Here is a 20333-nt window from a genome sequence, read left to right on the forward strand (position 1 = left end):
GTAGGAATGGTGTTTCTTGAGGCATGGGCAGTGTTAGTTTTATGCCACACATACCTCTTTGAGGTCTGGCCATAAAGTTCTATTTTGGTGTCATCTGACCATAAAACCTTCTCCCACATCTTAACTAGGTCTTTCTCATGCTTTGTACCAAATGCTATACATGCTCTTATATGGACCTTCTTAAGGAATGTATTCTTTCTTACTACCCTCCCGTAGAGGCCTATTTTATGGAGAGCTCTTAAAGTTATGGACACATGCACCTTCACTCCAGTTTTAGCCAAATAGAACTACAGACTTCTCAGAATGACAATTGGATTTTTAGCAGCCTCACTAACCAGTCAATGTCTTGCTCTGATGTTTATTTTTGCGAGACAACCTGTTCAAGTAAGAGTCTGGGTGCTTTTCACTTTCTGATAATGGATCCAACAGTACTTAATGGGATATTCAAACTCTTTTAATATTTTTTGTATCCAATTTCCTGTTTTTGCTTTTCAATGACTCTGCTTCTCACATTAGCAGAAGTCTTTATTTTTACAGTGATTGTCTAACAAAGACTATGGCCCATACAAAGAGGGCTTTTATACCAAGAAAGATATAAATGACTCACAAGTAGTACCTAATTATGCTTAATTATGGTCAAATTACGTCCACCTTTGTGCCGTTTGTGATTAATTTGTAATTTGTATAAACCTGGAGTTTCAAAGGTACAGAGGTTTAAATACGTAAACACTAACTTTTGAGTTTTTCTTCAATAAATAAATATCTACAGAAAATGGTTGATTTTGACTTTGGAAATGTATTGTTACAGCATAACCAGATAAATATGTGTACAAATCTTTTATCATGCAGAAAATTTCGGCACCTTTCAAGGGGATTGAATACTTTTGCATGACATTGTATAAACCTGAAACAGCAGAAAACAGCTCCACTAAAGCCAGTGATAGACGAGATCATCGGAAACAAGGGCAAGCGGACAGAGAGGTGGGTGGAGCACTATTCAGACTGAGACACATCACTGGAGGCATTCAAGACTCAAACATCCATGGAGGAGGTCGGATGCAATGCCCATACCAGATGAGTTGAGCAAGGCCATCGACCAACTACCTTCAGGGAAGGTATCTGGTCTGGATAGGACTCCACCCTGTACAAGAACAAAGGGGACAGAAGTGACAACAAATACAGGGGAATCTCTGTGCTGAGCATGGTGGGTAAGGTTTTTACCTGGCTAGTCCTGAGTAGACGCCAAAAAATAAAACTGCACTCTTTCTGGCCTTTATTGATCTGACCAAAGCCTTCGACCTTGTCAGTTGGGAGGATCTGTTCAAGATCCTCAGCAAAACAGGATGCCTTCTTATGCTCCTCAGCCAATTCCAATCCTTCCACAAATATATGAAGGGTGTTGGTCAATTTGATGGCACATCATTTAACGCCTTCAGCATCTGCAATGGTGTGAAACAAGGCTGCGTCCTAAACCTCCACTCTTTTCATTATCATCTTTGCTTTGATGCTCATGCCCTCAAAAGAATCTACTGAGGAGTGCATCTTTGGTCTAACCGCAAGCTGTTCATCCATTAATGTCTAAGATCAAAGGCCAAAGTCAGGCCGGTCTTCATCAAGCACATGCTGTATGCCAGCGACAGTGCATTAACCACCCACTCACAAACGCAACTGCAGAGACTGATGGATTAGTTCTCCGGCGCATGTCCGGACTACGGCCTCGCCATGAGTATGAAGAAGACCAATGCAATGGGCCAAGGTGTCGAGAGTCCACTCTTGATCACCATCTTCGACCAAAAGCTTGAAGTGGTGCATTAGCTCATCTACCTAGGCTCCACAATAACTGACATTCCCCTGCCTAAATGCAGTGATCGACTGTAGGATTGGCTGCACTTCCTCAGCCTTTGCCAAACTAACTCAGAGAGTCTGGAACAACATGAAACTGACTCTTGTAAGAGATGGCCGGCAGCCCAACCCGGCCAGGACACCCCAAAAGATGGAAGGATGGGGGAAGGCAGCTACTTTAGGGCACTGCCTCCCCCAAAACGCTACATGGCAGCTCCCCTGGTTTACAGTGGTGTTCCAGACACCCACAGGGCACCATGGGACTTGGAGTTCGATATCGCAGCCCTGTTGGGTACAGTGGATGCTGCCAGGAGGTGCTGTGGAAGAGACAAATGGCATGACATTTCTGCCTGACCTGGAAGTGCTTGCAGACTACGTGGACAAAAGAGCTAATGCACTTCCAGGATTGCCAATAAAAAAAGATTGGACTGACCACACAGAAAGGAGCCAGAGTTGGGTGGTAAGTGAACGAAGCTTGCTGGGAGGAATGGAGGAGAAACACACAAAGAAAGAAGAATAATAAAGTGTTGCATAAAATATTTACTCGTGGCAGTGGTGGTGGGAAACAATTGGAAAGAGTTTCTCAAATAAAATAAGATCTTTGTGGTTTTAACTCATGCCCTGTGTCTGTTGTGTTGGGTTGGAGGAGCAATAGTGCCCTCTAGTGCCCACACTCTCCATACCAAGAGGGCTGTCTACAGTGCCTGCATGTTCAGCACTCAGCTCTATGGCAGTGAATCCTGGATGCTCTACTCTATACAGGAAAGGTGATTAAATGCCCTTCACATGTTCAACCTCAGGCGGGTTCTCATCATCAGCTGGCAGGACTATATAACGAACAAGGAGGTCCTTACATGTGCCAGGATCCCCAGTCTTTACACCTGGCTGATGCAACACTAACTTTTCTGGAATTGGTCATGTCCACTAGATGTCTGATGGAAAGATACACAAGGATCTCTTGAAAGGTGAGTTGTCTGTTGGCACCAGGGCACAAGGTCACCCCCACCTCCTCTTTAAGGATATCTGCAAACATGGGCATTGACATCAATAGCTGGGAGGAATGTGACAGTAACCGCATTCTCGGAAGACAGGACATCCGAAGATGAGCCAGCAAAAGAAAGACCATGGTCAGTCAAGTTTCAGCAGAGAAGAGAGTGCAGCAAAAAGTAATTCAGGGAAAAACCAAGGCAGCAGCTTTTTGTGCAGCCATTGCCAAACGAACTGCCGTTCACATATCAGATTCTACAGTCACAGTAAGCGCTGTGCTATCAGCACATCATGAGTCTCTATCTCATTCATGTTCACATATTTCATGGTCTGTCAAAATCCAAGAGTAAATAGACAAATGGTGTCAGTAACAGACCTGTTTGATGGCCAAGGAATAAATTATGTGACTAAAATGTCAGCCTTTCAAAAAGTTTTTTTTTTTTAGTTGCTGCATAAATCGGAATTATTGCTTTTTAGCTACAGCTTTCTATTTTAAAATACTGTGGCCAACACTGGATCCCAATGCCCAAGTGCAGCGATGGGGACACTGTGATGTAAAAATATCACCTTTCTTTAGATGAGACATAAAAGTGAGGTCCTGAGACTCTCTGTGGGCATAAAAGTTCCCTGGGCATCCTTTGTAAAGAGCAAGGTGTTTCCAGATGTTCAGGCTAAATTCCCCAACAAGGCCTAGTCATTCTAGTCCTCTACTCATCCCCTGTCTCTAACTGGCTATCTTTCTCACCACTTCACTTAATTGTTAATGTGTGGTGAGTGTACTGAGCAAAAATGGCTGCCGTCGTATCATTCAAGTGGATGCTACACATTAGTGGTGCTGAAGTGGCTCCCCCCTCACTATGTAAAGCACTTTGAGTAGTGAGAAAAGTGCTATATAAATGTAAAGAATTATTATTATTATTATTATTAACAACACAGTAGTCAGTGAGGATACAGACAGTGGAACAGGTTCTGCCTGTACCTATGTAGGGTGCACTTGGGTATTGGCAGTGGCAGTTAGAAAGAGAGATACCAGCATGTAAAAGGCTTATACATACAATTTAAACAGATTAAAAGAATAAAAAGAAAATCAGACATATGACAATTAATTTCCTTTGTCCATATGTTTAAAGGTTTTAGTTCACAGCATGTATTGGTCAGGGACAACAAGTTTAAGGAGTCGCATGTGCACTGTTGTCAAAGGGTAAACTAAGTTGACATTCACAAGTAATACAAAAGTGACAAGTGACTTAAAATATAAATTGGATTTGATTGGGTAAGAAGGGGCAGCACTGCAGTTGGGTTATTTATAATACTTGATATGTTTAATTGCATTTTTTCACATTTTTAATTCTTTGCTACATTTTTATAATCCCAGAATTAGAATGCACACTCACATTCTTCACTCATGTTAACACTGCTCACATATAATAACTTAAATGCATAAGCTACTGCACTCAGTTACTACATCTGAAATATGACAGAAGTAAAATTTAATTAAAACTTAATTAAAAATAAATAATATGTGTTAAGAACTTCAGACAGTGACACTAGGACTGACATATGGAACTGTACAGAGAAATACAGAAAGATGTCTGGTCACCCTATTTTTAATTCATACCTCATCCAATGGCTCTGTAATACTATGAGCATGTTTTAAGTCAAAGTGTCTCATCTGTTGTACTCCTTAAAAAGTGTTTCACTTTATATATTACTTTTGTAATGTAAAGTAGTATTAACTCTGACACTATTTTTTAAAGTGGAGCTCCTTCTATGGCATAAAAGTTTACACATTTTGACGTGTTCCTCGTAATTACTTCTACAAATGATTGTAGAAGCAGATTATAAAAAATGGCCACAAGTGGACTTTATCAGTGCATGATACAAAATATAAAACTTGCGTTACTCTTAGAAGAGGCCTTGAGAGCCACAAGAAAGATCCCTAAAGTTTAATTTTGGCCCATGGACCACTGTTTGGGCAGGACTAGTTTAGTCCTTTAGTCCTTGCGCTGGTGCCAATTAAAAAGATGATAAGTTGACAGTTTCAGACATCAACCTACAGAGACTGAGCCTCTCTATGAAAAGTTTAGGGTTTTGTTAGTTGACTTAATATTATGAACTTAATTTCAGACACAATTATTTTTAAATCTTAATATTCAGATGCTTCTCTAAAATACTATAAAAGTGTTAACGTCAACACTAAAGAAATCTGGATTAAAAAAAAAAGAATAAGGTTTTAAAATTGAATTTCCTGCCAAGAGTAATTATAAATTACCAGAGTATCATACTGTATGTGCTACACAGACAAAATGTCTTTCTTTAACAAAAACAATAAAATGCTTAGTGTTCAAAGTCACATAAATTACTATGAATCAAAAGATATCCAAATTAAGGACAACTGTGCAAATTTCAATATAGAACTGTGCTAAATTAATATGCAAAAATAATAAAGATAAATGCATGCATCCATGACTTTCTGAAACTCCCTTATCTAATACAGCACTGCAGGGACCTAGCACCCATACTAGCTATATTCACTGGTCAACAAGCATTTTGCTACTGGGATTCTTTCACCTGTACTTTAACAAATTTCACTTGCCGACTCCAAATCTGAAAACCGTTTTCGTCCAGCATGTCCCATATTTCAGTTATGATGTTCCAGGTCTTGGACAACTAGGGTGACTGGACAGTAAAGGCAATGCGTTTCAGCATTTAAGAAATAATTTTGGTCTTGAGAAAAGTGAAGCCAAAATTAAGGAAGGTGTTTTTGTTGGCCCTGAAATCCGTGAACTGATGCTTGACAATGAGTTCAAAAGGAAACTGAAGACAACTCAATCAGAACCCCCATTCGTGCAGGTTGTGCAGAATTTTCTTGACAGTCACAGAGCAGAGAATTATACTGAGCTTGTGGAGAATATGCTGAAAGTATATTAGCTAACGGGAGCCAGAATGTCACTGAAGACGCATTTTTTACATTCTCACCTCGACTTTTTTCCACCAAATCTAAGTGATGTCAGAGATGAGCCTGGGGAAAGATTTCATCAAGATACAAAAGTGACGGGTGACTACTGTTGGTTCATGCAAAGAGAGTTGGATGTGCAGTACAAGTGCAAAAGCAATTGCCTCAGACAATTCTGAGCACAATGACCTCGCTTTTATATTGAGGTAAATAGACATAAATATATTTTAATGTCTCTGGTATCGTCTTCTGGTATGTTTTCAGAACAAACACATTCAAACAATTTTGGTGGGACAGAGTTCAAATTCTAGATATTGTGTTGATATATTATATTGATATTCAAGAGTGTCAAAATGGCAATGATGTGTATCTCAAAAATCTGATGTGCTAGCTTAATTCCGATTTCATATATGAAATCAGTGTAAAAACTTAATAGAGAGTTGGTCTGGAGTTCCCAGTAGCAAACAAAAAATATTTTTTTGTAGACCAGTGTATATGGAAAAAGTCATGAACCAACCCTGGATAGAATGCCATCCCACTGCATGAGACAGCCAAAGACACACAGAGCTAAATCAGAGTCAGTATTCGCATAATTGGGATGCTTTTTGTTAGTTAATACAAACAGGAAAAATGTGAGGGCACAAACTCTACAAAGATGGTGGCAAGCTGCAGAAAGTGAAATGTGGGGTAGAAGCACTCATCAATAGTCCACCATAATGAACAGTAAAGAGACAAAATACATGTAAATAAGACACTACCCTACAATTTCCTAAAATCAAATGACAGGACTACTTTTTAAGCTGTAAAAAAGAGCTTGATATCCTGCCATAATTTAATCAAATTCTTGTTTATGATGCTTCCACTAACAATTCTTCTTGATAACTCTGACCCAAGCCACTAACATTAACACATTTCAAGATACAGACACCTCACCCTAATTCATTAATTGGTTAAGCAGCAGCACACGGCGCCTTCAGACTAATGAAGCAGGAATCACTGGTCATTTAGTGAAAAACCTGTGATCAGGAGCCCTTTAATTTATTGCTCCATATAGTGTTCTTTTGCATAAAATGAACCATGAGATTCCAGCACTGATATTGTCAAAGTGCTGCAAAGATGATCTGCTGTTTACTTGTTAAATGATTTAGTTCAGATTTCCTAATCTAATTAATTGGGAAAATAAATATCCCAGACTTGAGCAGGGAGAGGTTCTCCAGATGGTCTAATGAAATTAATTGATAGTTTGCCATTTTTGAGTCATGATAAACAATCATGATTACAATTAGAAATAGTCAGTAAACAACACAAAATGAGATATTAAATGTCATTCCCGATATTAATATTTTTGTTCAAGTGGTGCTAATTGCAGTTTATCAACTAGCATCAAATAAGATTGGTGCTTTGTCTCAGAAAGAACAAAAAACAGTAGGATCCTGCAGCAGAGGGCAAAATCATTATCTAACTTATCAGTCTGTGCTCAGTGTTTCCATAGCATCTAAAACAGTAAAAGATGAGGGGTTATTTTTAAACCAGTATAATAGGGGACATCTGAAATAATAAATCTCACAGGACACTTCAGATAATCCAGAGAATATACAGAAAAATGTTTTTATTAAAAATATCTGTAATAGTATGAAGTTGATACAAGTCAATATACCAGATACGTTTGTGCATTCACCCACATATTATGTGGAAACTGGCTAAAAAGTTAACTTGTTGGTACCTTTTGAAAGGAGCTGTATAAAATATTGATTGAATTAAGATGGATAGCCTATTACATAGTAGGATAATGGCAACTCGATCTCAACTGTAATGAAACAGCCCCTAGAACAACAGTTAATCAAACATACAGGACTTTTATATAAATGTAGATACACAGAGGGCTAACTAAGACTTGAAAAGCAAATACAAAGCAACAGATTTTTAGTCAAGACATGAATACATACAGAAACCTCTGTATCTGCAGCTGAGGGTATCTGTCTAATTGTCTTAATTATTCAAAAGTAACACAACAGCAATATTACAAATATTTATATTTTTCTTACTTCCTACAACATCTCTCTGAAAGGGGTCATTCACCTTCTAACATAAAACTCATTAGCACATGCGTTATTGATAACCATTTTAACCCATATCAAGAATCAGATGTAGTGTGTGGCATCAGCCTTCTCCGTGGCTTTCACTGTGTTGCAGCTTGGTAGACCACCACAAACTGCATTCCTGACCATCAAGAATATTGGTTCTCAAAATGTGTCCTACAACAGCAAGTCAGGTAGACTGCAAAATGACATTCATCGCCTCTGAGCAAGTTGGCATTAATATCACTAAAGATTAGTCTGTTATATACCTACACAATTTTAAAATTAAAGCATGCCTACTATTCACCCATATAAAATAGCCTATTTTATCTAACATAAACATGATATGGTCAAATCAACTTTTTTGTCTTTGCATTTTTTTCTTACTTTATTTCTGTGTGTCAGTCAGTCATTTTCTAACCTGCTTAGTCCTAGACAGTATTGGGATGGGGGGGGGGGAGGGGGGGGTTGTGCTGGAGCCTATTCCAGTCAGCAAAGGGCACAAGGCAGGAACAAGACAAGGTGCCAGTCCATCGCAAGGCAAACACACACACACACACACACACACATCCCAACCACACACTAGGGCCTATTTAGTACCGCCAATCCTCCTAACCTGCCTGTCTTTGGACTGAGGGAAGAAATCAGATCACCCAGAGGACACCCAAACAGACAAGGAGAGAACATGCAAACTTCATGCAGAGAGGACCCAGGACACAAGCGCTGGTCTCCCTACTGCGAGGCAACACGCTATTAGTGCACCACCACTATTTCCATTTGTGATGTCAGCATTTCACTCAACTTACACAGGCATGAAATACCGTAAAGCGCACCAAGGCAGTAAAATGGGCCAGCACAGGCAATCAACGGTTCAAGCTTTATTTGTGTATATTCTTTTCATTAAAATCTGACTGTTGCCCTTCCTCTGAACTCCTCTTTCCACTTTACCACTACTGCAGACACAGAGAACTTTTCTAAAACAACCACAAATGTTTCACCTAGCTCAGTAACTGATGCTGTCACTTCTCCAAATCTCATCTGCTCTTATTAATCCGTAGTATCTGTTACTCTGGGTGGCACAGTGGTAGCACTGCTGCCTTGCAGTAAGAAGACCTGGGTTCGCTCCCTGGGTCCTCCCTGCGTGGAGTTTGCATGTTCTCCCCGTGTCTGTTTGGGTTTCCCCCACAGTCCAAAGACATGCAGGTTAGGTGTATTGGCGATCCTAAATTGTCCCCAGTGTGTGCTTGGTGTGTGTGTGTGTGTGTGTGTGCCCTGCGGTGGGCTGGCACCCTGCCCAGGGATTTGTTCCTGCCTTGTGCTGGCTGGGATTGGCTCCAGCTGACCCCCGTGACCCTGTGTTAGGATATAGCAGGTTGGAAAATGACTGACTGATGACTGTTACTCTGTTAATCCACACCATAGTGATTCATACTTCAATTATTCTTTAAAAGATGTACATTACTTCCTTATTTCAGGGCTTGAACTTCAGCATGAGATTGTAGGTATCCTGTCTACTTTCTCAAAATCTAGCATGGTTTAATTTAATAATGTATTTTCAGAGTAAAAAAGGCTTTTATTAGTGCCACTTTTATGTGATTACAGAATAAGCTGAGAAATAAAAACATGCAATTCATGCATACTTTGAGTGAGTGGCGAGAGTAACAGCTTTTCAGTACACCACCATATACAGCTGCGATAAAGGAACAGAGGTTTTGCAGTTATTCTCAGATTGTTATATGCATGTCTACAGATGTCCATCCAATCAACCATTTTCTAAAAGCTGTATTCAGTTCAGGATCACTAGGAGGTGAAAGACCAGATCTAACCTTGGATGGAGCACCACTCTCACACACATCCATACATCTCTCTACACATTATTCCAAAATAACATTAATATGGTTAGTATTTAAAATCCGGAGGGTGTGTTCCAACTACAGAGGGATCATACTCCTCAGCCTCACTGGAAAAGTCTATTCGGGGGTCCTGGAGAGGAGGGTCCGTCAGATAGTCGAACCTCGGATTCAGGAGGAACAGTGTGGTTTTCGTCCTAGTCACGGAACAGTGGACCAGCTCTACACCCTTGGCAGAGTCCTAGAGGGTGCATGGGAGTTTGCCCAACCAGTCTATATGTGTTTTGTGGACTTGGAAAAGGCGTTCAACCGTGTCCCTCGGGGAATCCTGTGGGGGGTGTTCGGGGAGTATGGGGTACCGGACCCCCTGATAAGGGCTGTTCGGTCCCTGTACAACCGGTGTCAGAGCTTGGTCCACATTGCCAGCAGTAAGTCGAACCTGTTTCTGGTGAGAGTTGGACTCCACCAGGTCTGGCCTTTGTCACCGATTCTGTTCATAACTTTTATGGACAGAATTTCTAGGCGCAGCCAGGGCGTTGAGGGGATCTGGTTTGGTGGGCTCAGGATTGGGTCACTGCTTTTTGCAGATGGTGTTGTCCTGTTTGCTTCATCAGGCCATGATCTTCAGCTCTCTCTGGATCGGTTCGCAGCCGAGTGTGAAGCGGCTGGGATGGGAATCAGCACCTCCAAATCTGAGACCATGGTTCTCAGCCGGAAAATGGTGGAGTGCCCTCTCAGGATTGGGAGCGAGATCCTGCCCCAAGTGGAGGAGTTCAAGTATCTCGAGGTCTTGTTCACGAGTGTGGGAAGAATAGAGCAGGAGATCAATAGGCGGATCGGTGCGGCATCCGCAGTGATGTAGGCTCTGCATCGGTCTGTTGTAGTGAAAAAGAAGCTGAGCCAAAAGGCAAAGCTCTCAATTTACCATTCGATCCATGTTCCTACTCTCACCTATGGTCATGAGCTATAGGTAGTGACCGAGAGAACGAGATTGCGAATACAAGCGGCTGAAATGAGTTTCCTCCGCAGGGTGTCTGGGCTTTCCCTTAAAGATAGGGTAAGAAGCTCAGTCATCTGGGAGGGGCTCAGAGTAGAGCCGCTGTTCCTCCGCATCGAGAGGAGTCAGATGAGGTGTCTCGGGCATCTGATCAGGATACCTCCTGGACGCCTCCCTGGTGAGGTGTTCTGGGTACGTCTAACTGGGAGGAGGCCCCGGGGAAGACCCAGGACACGCTGGAGGGACTATGTCTCTTGGCTGGCCTGAGAACACCTCAGAATTCCCCCAGTAGAACTAGTAGAAGTGGCCAGGGAGAGGGAAGTCTGGGCATCTCTGCTCAAGCAGCTGCCCCTGCGACCTGATCTCGGATAAGCGGAAGAGGATGGATGGATGGATGGATGAATATTGATCAGACATTCATCAATATTCTGAAGGACAAGGCAAATCTCTCTTATTGTAAGACATGCAGTGTTTAAATGGAAGTGTATAATCTTTACTAGTATAACAACTAAAATGTGACTAAAGCGTATATGACATGTATTTGAGAGGTAGCGGAGATAATGTGCTGTCTCCAATTACAATTAAATTCTGCACTTGCAGCCAGTCCACTTCAATTACTAATTCAGCATTAACACACAGCCAGAAGCAATAGCAAAGTCTGATCACTTTGTAAGGTAACATGAAAACACCAGAACAAAGGCTGTTTTATATGAATTCTAAAATAATAATCTTAAATTGAGAACTTTGATTCCACAACGTTGACTCATGCTGATCTTGCCTTACCAACTTAGTAGCTGCTCGATTTCAAGATCCTGGAAAAGATGCAGTTACAAGTGGTGTTCACCAGCTAATGCCTCACCAATATACTGATGTAAACAGACATCTCACAAGAGCAAATGTTGCAGACCCGATAATGTAACTTTTCTGACAAACTTGCTATGAAACATGTGTTTTTCAATTCATGTGACAATGATATAATGTTTGAAGTTGTATTTTTAATATTAATTTTACACAATATTTATTTTTCAGTTATCAAAGTGAAAATATCAGTGAATATCTTTATTACATGCACATGTTAAGTTAAATCAGGCAGTTCATATGGACCATACCATTATTTACACACCCTGTGCCAAAATCCCCCCAAGTTCAGGTTCAGGTTGTGGAGCATGCACTAGTACAGCTCGTTGCTGCACCCATCACATGATGAAACAGTGCGGGATCCTGGTTGGCAACCCCTAGGCAGACACGCGGTCCAGTCCCACCCTCCAGAAATTACCATCTATTCGCCGCAGCCAGGTGTTATGTGGGCGTCCTCTTGGCCTGGTCCAGCCTCTCAAGTCCCCAACAATGAGGATTCCACAAGCCGGATCACCCTCAGGGAATTGCGCCACATGGCTGTAGTGCAGCAATTGACGCTCCCTCACAATGCAGGTAATGTGCCTCATTCGGGACTCTATGAGCAACTGCTCATTTAAACAAAGTCAAACCAGCTGTACCCAAGGTTTCTTAAGAGACAAGTCCCAAAGGAGTCTAGTCTTCAATTCAGGTCACTGGATAGCCTCCATGTCTCACAACCATATAGCAAAACATGAAGCACCAGCACTCTAAAGACTTGTACCGTTGTCCTTTTGCAAAGATATCGGGAGTGCCACACACCCCACCGCTGGACCCCACAACCCTGCCCAACACCCAGTCCATGCAAGCATTGAACAGAGTAGGAGCAAGAATTCATCCCTGATGAACCCCAGAATCAATTGGGGAAAACATTGAGGTTCTGCCTCCATTGTGCTCAGCACTCACAGTGCCATCCCTCCCATTTGTGAAATTAAAATCTAAATCCTGTTAAATACAGTTTTGGTTAATTCCACTGTAATATCCAACTTCAGAATCTCATGCAACTTAACAATACTGATATCAGGTATGCAAGGTAAGAAATTGTGACACCACACAAACTTTTCAATGTTGCCCCCTGTCACTTATGTATATTTACATATTAACAACAATCAGGCGGCTGGCCAACCTCTGCACTCCTAAATGATCTTTTCCACTCACAGGAGAACGAAATATGATTCTAAAACAACCACCATGAAGCCCCATCTAACCTTCTTGCAAAAGACAATAACTATTACCCCTGTTTCTCACTGCCCCTGCTTGCTGTTTCTGTGTGGTGAAACAGACCCAATTCTGGCCTTATGATAGTCATTTAGCCAACAACTCTGAGGCCTTTACATCTAAATTCATAGCATCATTTCAACACATAAGAAAGGTGAGATATACAAGCTAGTAGTTTCCTATATTACACTCTTATGTGTACTCATAATTAAGGGGAGATAACATATGTAAACTAGTAATTTCCTGTAATACACACTATGAACCACAAATCAGTTTTCCCTATCAGCAGAGAGCTCATTGCTTATCCTTCTACATCCCCTAATTGACACCCTGCCCAGATACCCTGAAAACTCATCCTTTCAAAAGCAGCTAAACTTTGCTTTATGCTTTGTGCTTTGGCTTGCTCTGGGTCTCAGATGTAGTTTGAAGACTGGCTGCATATTAAGGCAGAAGACTAGCAGCTCAGTGCCTTTGATTTTAAATATGTTTGGCTTTAACTGGGGTTTCAAAAAACACCATAATGTTTTTACAACACAGTGTATTGTTGGAATTCAGCTTTAATTATAGAAATTCTGGGTCTTCTACTCCAGATTAAGCAATTTAATATAGAATTCTCAAATTTGTTTAATCTCATTCACATTTGTGGTGGGACAGATCCTATTCTGAAAGCAGTGAGTGCAAGGCAGGGCCTGTTGGGGAAGGGCCCCATCTTGAACATAATCATACTCATATTCAGCCAATTTGGAATTTTCATATTATTTAAAACTTCTGCCTTCAGAATGTGGGAGGAACACCACAGCTCAAAAATCATGACACAGGATCTAAAAAGCTGCAGTGCTAACCATGGTGTCATTATCCCACACACATGAGGTTTAGGGAAATGCAAAAAGCATCAGAGGTATAAAATAAACATATCCATTTATCCTTTGTTAAACATTCGTAATTCAGTTTAGCATTAGTTGAAAGGCAACTTGACCACACTCACCATTAAAGTAAATTTACAAATGAACATAACAGCCATATATTTGGGTTTTGAGGAGAATATTGAAAGATTTAGAAAAACTAAACAGACAAGAGGAGAATATGCAAATCAACGCATATAGTGTTCAGAGATGGACAAAAACACCATGAAAAAAGCATTTGTAAGAAAATAATAAATAGGAGAATTAATCTGCATAATCAGGACATACGTATCTGGTACCAGGGGATATAAAGTTCTGTTCATTTTAAAAGTTGGTGGCAGATCCAATTGTTTTTGTATTATATGTTGTTGTCTTTATAGTCTGTTTCCTACTAATTATTTATCTAATTCACTAAAATAATTTTGTACGCTAAGACTGGGAGGCATGTTGACATTGTAGTTTGACTTACAGATTCCAATGTTTAAATTTTGGCTCAAGTGCTGCCTGGGTGGACTCTTCATATTGTTCTGTGTCAGTGTGTTTTTTCCTTCAGATGTTTTGATTTCTCCCTGCATCACAAAGATTTGCAGATTAAGTTGAGTGGGAACTCCAAACTGGCCAGACTGAAGCTAAGTGTGTCCTATACAGGTTTAGTTCCTACCCTTTTTCTGATACTGCAAGCTCATGTACATCTGTACAAGAGAAAGTGGGATCAGAATATAAATAACCACATGAATAAGTGAGTGAGTGAATGGAATGAAGAGCAAAACTAATGTAATTAATCAAACTCTTAATGAAAACAGTTCCCATATCTTTAACCAGTCTGCATTTCATGATAATTGTATTATTATTATTATTATATATGACTAATGCAACTTACAAGCTTAAAATATAGTACAATTTTTACTAACACATGTTTTTTATAATTGGGGAATGCATGGATTAAGTGACTGGATACGAGTCCCAAACAATGTCATAGGTAGGAATTTGATGTGCAACCTTGTGCTTTCAAGTCTAGTGTTTAGCAACTATACCATACTGTCTTAGTTGGAAAGAAAAGAGTTTTTGAAAAGATTTCCTGTTGGGAAAACTGCAAAAATGTCAATTCTAAAGGAGAACAAGGGATCGCTATCTTAGTATTGTTTTAAAAATTGCAGTCTTAGTTAAACAGAAATTAAACAATTAGTGGACTGTTTAACTTTGAAACAGCTGAAAGAAAAATTACACTGTACTTAAGCTATAATCTAAAAGTTTAAATCCATTACCAACTATAGAGTCAGTGAAATTCACACTCAAAGCTCCAATGAACTTTAAAATTGCTCCAGGGGCGCTGTACAATGGCGGACCCTGTGCTCTGACCTCCAAAGGTCACGCAAAAGGGATTAATAAATTGCACCAAATACAAAATATCAAATTTTCACAGCACACTTCAGTATTGTACTTCCACAGTACATATTCCATGGTGCCCTCTGCTGTTAAACTGAGGGTACTACTACCCAATTTTACAGACTTTCTCTCCGAACCAACCGCTCTTGTCGTGTACTCTGGATAATTCAGGAAGTAAACCTATTCCAGTCTGCTTATTCAAAGTTAAGTACTTTATATGAGAAGGCATCTATATATTGCTAAACAGATCTGCTATGTAAATTAAACCATAAAATAAACACTTTATGCACTATTGTAAATACGTAATCGAAATAATGCAGGTTGGCTGCAAAACAAACTTTATTCACTATATAATAACAAGGATGCATGCAAGAAGACTAATGTTTGAAAAAGAACATAAAAATGTTTAATAAAGGCTCAGAAACTGAGGCAAGTTTCAAATTAAGTCAATTTTATTGTGAATGAAATTTTTACTTGCATGTCCCATCAGAACAGTCAACAAAAATATAATACAAAAACAAATAAACAAATAAAAGGGATACATAGCATACTACATATATTGTATGTATACAATTATATATAATGTTGTATGTATTTGCAAGTGTTATATATTTAAACACATTGATATGTTACAATATGTCTTCTTATGATTGACTGTTCATCAACTTTACAACATGTGGATACAAAATGTCCCTGAATCTACTCGTGTGAGTGGAAGTGTTCCTATACCATTTTCCAAAAGGTAGGAATAAAAGAAAAGAAAAGCGTCTGTGCAGGATGAATATAAAATAATTAAAACAGAATAATTACTGTCATGATACAATAACTTAAAAAAAAAAAACAATGTCTAAAATAGTTGAGTAAAAAGAAACATGCTGTGTGCAACTTGCAACTCTTCACATGACAGATCTACTTCTGTCCTGTCTAAGGAACAAGAACATTTTTAACAATTGTATTGTCACGTGAAATACTGTAAGATGGCACAGCTGCCTTAAGCTCCAGGAGTCGGGGTTCAACTCTCAGTCTGGTCACTTTCTATGCAGAGTTTACTTGTTCTCAAAGTGTTTGCATGGGTTTTCTTTCCAAACCTCAAAGAGATTTGGGTTAGGCCAAATGGAAAGTCTAAACTGGCCATGTATATGGGTGTGTGCCCTACAATGCACTGTTTGTTTTGTACTGAGAGTTGCTACAATAATTTCTTCCACTCAACAATCCCAACTTGAAAAACTGGAATAGAAAATGAATAAATAACAAACGTAAGTATATACTGTACTACTTTGCATTGTTTTACTTTTGCTATACTTCAAATATTATTTTTGTATCTATGTACATTGCTTTGAGCTTGGAAATTAAAGTATGATACACAAAAATAAACAGAATAAAAGTAACAGGAACTGAAATGACAGCTTGATTCACTAGTCAGCTCTGGTGTCTCAAAGTCATTTTGAGGTGTGTGACTGTTTGTGCAAAGTCTGCATCATCTCTTTGTCTGTCTGGGTTTCATCCCAACTCCTCGAAGAAAGTGTATTATTTTAACTATCGGCACAAAAAGTCCCTCTCTGTGTGACTGGATCCAAAGTTGTGCCCTGTTAAAATGGACTAAAGGATTGATTTCTTCCTTACATTCGATTCTGCAGGCAGAGACTTTCCTAAACACATGAATTTGGATTAAAAGGGTTAAAAAAAAATGGATAGATAAAATATAACAAGACTAGGAGTTGTGCCCCCCTGGCCACCTATAGCAGACCAACCAGTCCCAAGAGCTTCACTCGCTATCAGTCCACAGGTATATTCCAACACAGTGAAAACTCTGGCCCCGAGATGTTTTTATACAGTAGTTATAGCAAATGCTAAAACTACAGGAAATTGCCGTTTATGCAAGATGAATGGTAATCTACTTGCTGAAGCATTGCCAGTATCTAACTTAATATACAGAAGGAACATAACTTCTCCTGCGTGATCACTAGCCATGATTTTGCCGGGAACAGAATGTTTATGCAGTTTTACAATTTGTAAGTGTGCACCATTACTTTATTTGTCGATTGCTAACACACAACTGAACTACTACTGTTCTTAGCAGAGCTGATGTATATAAGGTACTTTATTTGACAAACAAAAGTTAAATTGGTTGTATTGACATAAGAGTATCATTGTTGTATTCTCCTAATAAAGTTGAAAAAAATTATATCTCTGGGCCATCTTAACAGCATTATAAGTCTTTGGGCAAAGTAGTACACTAGGGCCCTTGTTTTGATATCAAAACAGAAACATACATAGTCATCACAAACATTGTCAGCCCCTATGCTCCTGGGGCTCCCGGCCAGTGCCCATTGTGCCCATATGTTAAAACAGCCCTGTACAGAGGTATACTATATGACATACGGTTTTGAAAGAAAATGAGCGTTGCATGAAAACGTCACTAATCTTTTTATATAGAGAGAGTAGATTACCTTAAGAGGATGTACATGAATTTTTATATTGCACCACAGAAAGTGTTCAGACTATTAATATTACCATGAAGTTTTGAAATACAACTAGTTTGCAACATTAACAGGCAAATTATATCCTTGCGTCACATAAAATGTAGAGAGTCGTTTACCTTAATATAACCTGTGACATATGACAATACTCCAACCACCTCGGACACAAAATGTTCACAACTCAATGTGGTGTCAGATGGGACCATAACATCAAATTTAGTACAATACATCTAAAATGAAATGCTCATATGGTGTCTGATAAATCTGAATTCTAAAACACTCAGACCTCATGCTTTGAAAGAAAGTCTCAGTCCAATGTCCTAAATGCATATGCCAAATTTTGAAAACTTCTAAGTAGTAGATTTTTGGTTTCAGCTTTTAAAACACTTTACTTTAAAAGCGCAAGGTTGTGCAGTTGGATTTCACTGTGTGAATTCAGGGCCATCTTAAGAGCATCACAGGCTCCAGGGCAAAGTAATGTGCTGGGGCCCCTGTTTTGATAGCAAAACAGAAGCATACATAGGCGTCAGAAACATTCCTGGGGCCCCCAGTCAGCGCCCATTGTACCCATACGTTAAGACGGTCCCGTTTCATGTGCAACCTAATTCAGCTCTTAGGACTAACAAGTACTATTTCTCTACTATATATCATAAGAATCTACTGATTCTTTCTCAGGTTCCAGTATCCATAAAGTTTTTACCACATATGCACAGACACGGACAAACATCCCTCCAAAGCTAATGAAAACATGTTCCATGGATATTAAAGCATGTTTTTCCATAGAAAAACCAGAAGTCATTTTTTTCATGAAAACAATGGTCCCTCCATACATGTGGAGAAAGTAAAAATGAGAACATCAGGTTAAAAAACAATTAGTGCCATGAACAGGAGGGATGCCTGGCTCTCTAGCCGTTCTTCTTTAACACTACTAACTGAATTTTATTAATGTCTGCACATTATACACATACACACAACTAGTCAAAGGTCTGCACACATGACACATCTAGAAATGTTCATGTTTTTGGTAGAATTTGATATCTTTTTTTATCAAGATACCATCAATTTTAAAATGTAGCAAAGACATTACTTTTGAATAACTACTTGAAATTGCTAAAGTTTAATTTATTAAAAATTTTAATTTAATATGCACTAATGACTGCAAGGCCTTATTTTTAGCAGCCATTCCTTAAGTGTCCTAATGCTCAACTCCTGTAGCTTATTCTTAATTAGTCATGTATAAATCCTAAAAGGTTATTAGAAAATTCACAGCTGAACTTAAAGATTGCCAGTACCTTGCAACCCAAGGGAACAGAATAACAGGTTTCACCAGTGTTATTGCCATTACAAAGGTTTCTCTAATAACCAAAAGGCATTTACATCACATTTACAAGTGTGGTTATATGCGTGATTTGTTCCTATAATAGACTGTCCAGGGCTTCATGGCACCTGATCCTGTAAGCATCGGCTCAAGAGTTATGCCTTCCTGAAAAGTTGTAACAGACATAGGAGACTCTGTACCCCGAACTGATAATCAAATTCGACAAAGGATGGATTGCTACAAAACGAACATAAAGTTGCATGGAAAGACTACATTTTAAAAACAGGCACAGATACAGAATAGGATTCGCTTTATGTCCGGCGACTCAAACTCCCTATGAGCGGCAAACTCTTACTTCAGGAAATTTATTAAATATAAGCCAGCTCCTTCTGTTAAAGAAATATCTCTTTAAAGTAGCTTGTGCATGAACGAAATGGAAAGCTGCACTACTGTCACATTATATAAACAAGCGTGTAACCTTCAAATTGAAAATCGATGCAGATCCTTCTAAATATCGGAGAATTCCAAACGCAGGTGCAGAACTTCAGTCAGAGAAATAAAAAATATCAGAAACAATGTGTACAAACAAACATGAATAACTAAAAGCTGGATGCGACCCTGCTCTCCTAATATTCCGATTAATATAATCACAGTGTGGTTATCTAAATAAAGAGCAAAAATAAACAGAACAGCCAGAAGCGACACCCTGTCCACGTGTCCGTTAAATACGAAGTCTGGTCGCTCGTGCTTGTCAAAGCAGCAATACAGATGAGACTCCTTAAGATTACCTGATCGGCTCGTAACATAGCAGGTAACACAACGTGTTACGTATAACAACACACTAAAATGACCTAACGCATATTTTAACAAAATGGATTTTGTTCAGCAGAAGATGCACAATCTCCAAAAATATAAAGCAATGCTCTACAAGTCTCCCGTTTCAACTTACCGTTCACGGTAACTTAATAGCGACTAGTTGACAGATCTGTGAGAAATATCCTTCATGCCGTACCATTCACATGGGCGCAGCCATCTTGGTTGAAAGGGTAAAGGGGCGTATTGAAGAGCTGACGTCATTTAACCCTTTCATCGACATAACTCACGAAAAAGTATTACAAACTTTTGCAGTTTTGCCTAGGGTAGCAAAATGCTAGAGCCGGCTCTGTGTATATGGATGAAATTGACTGGCAACTTGGAATATACCTCTATCTAATGAAAGCAGGAATTCACAGTGACGAGAGGGCAGCCAGTCCCCACAATAACAACTTTAAAAAAAATTTCCACTTTTTCTCAAAAAACATGTAGTACTAGGGTGTTAGCCATTATGAATGTAGAGAAAAGCCAAGCAAAATGACACCTTTTATTGGCTAACTAAAAAGATTACAATATGCAAGCTTTCGAGGCAACTCAGGCCCCTGAAGATCT

The 20333-nt window shown here is 39.4% G+C and overlaps 1 protein-coding gene across 1 annotated transcript in view; it reads right to left on the bottom strand.

The window, feature by feature from the left end:
* Window positions 1-19953, bottom strand: part of mrpl11 (mitochondrial ribosomal protein L11) — a 389263-nt gene extending 369310 nt beyond the window's left edge. Inside the window, exon 1 of the mRNA XM_028802951.2 lies at window positions 19858-19953. The gene's annotated coding sequence lies outside the window, so the exon portion shown is untranslated. The remainder of the gene's footprint in view (window positions 1-19857) is intronic.
* Between the last annotated feature and the right edge of the window lie 380 nt (window positions 19954-20333).

The sequence above is a fragment of the Erpetoichthys calabaricus genome, chromosome 1 (genome assembly GCF_900747795.2).
Source record: "Erpetoichthys calabaricus chromosome 1, fErpCal1.3, whole genome shotgun sequence".
In the NCBI taxonomy this organism is placed as follows: domain Eukaryota; kingdom Metazoa; phylum Chordata; class Cladistia; order Polypteriformes; family Polypteridae; genus Erpetoichthys; species Erpetoichthys calabaricus.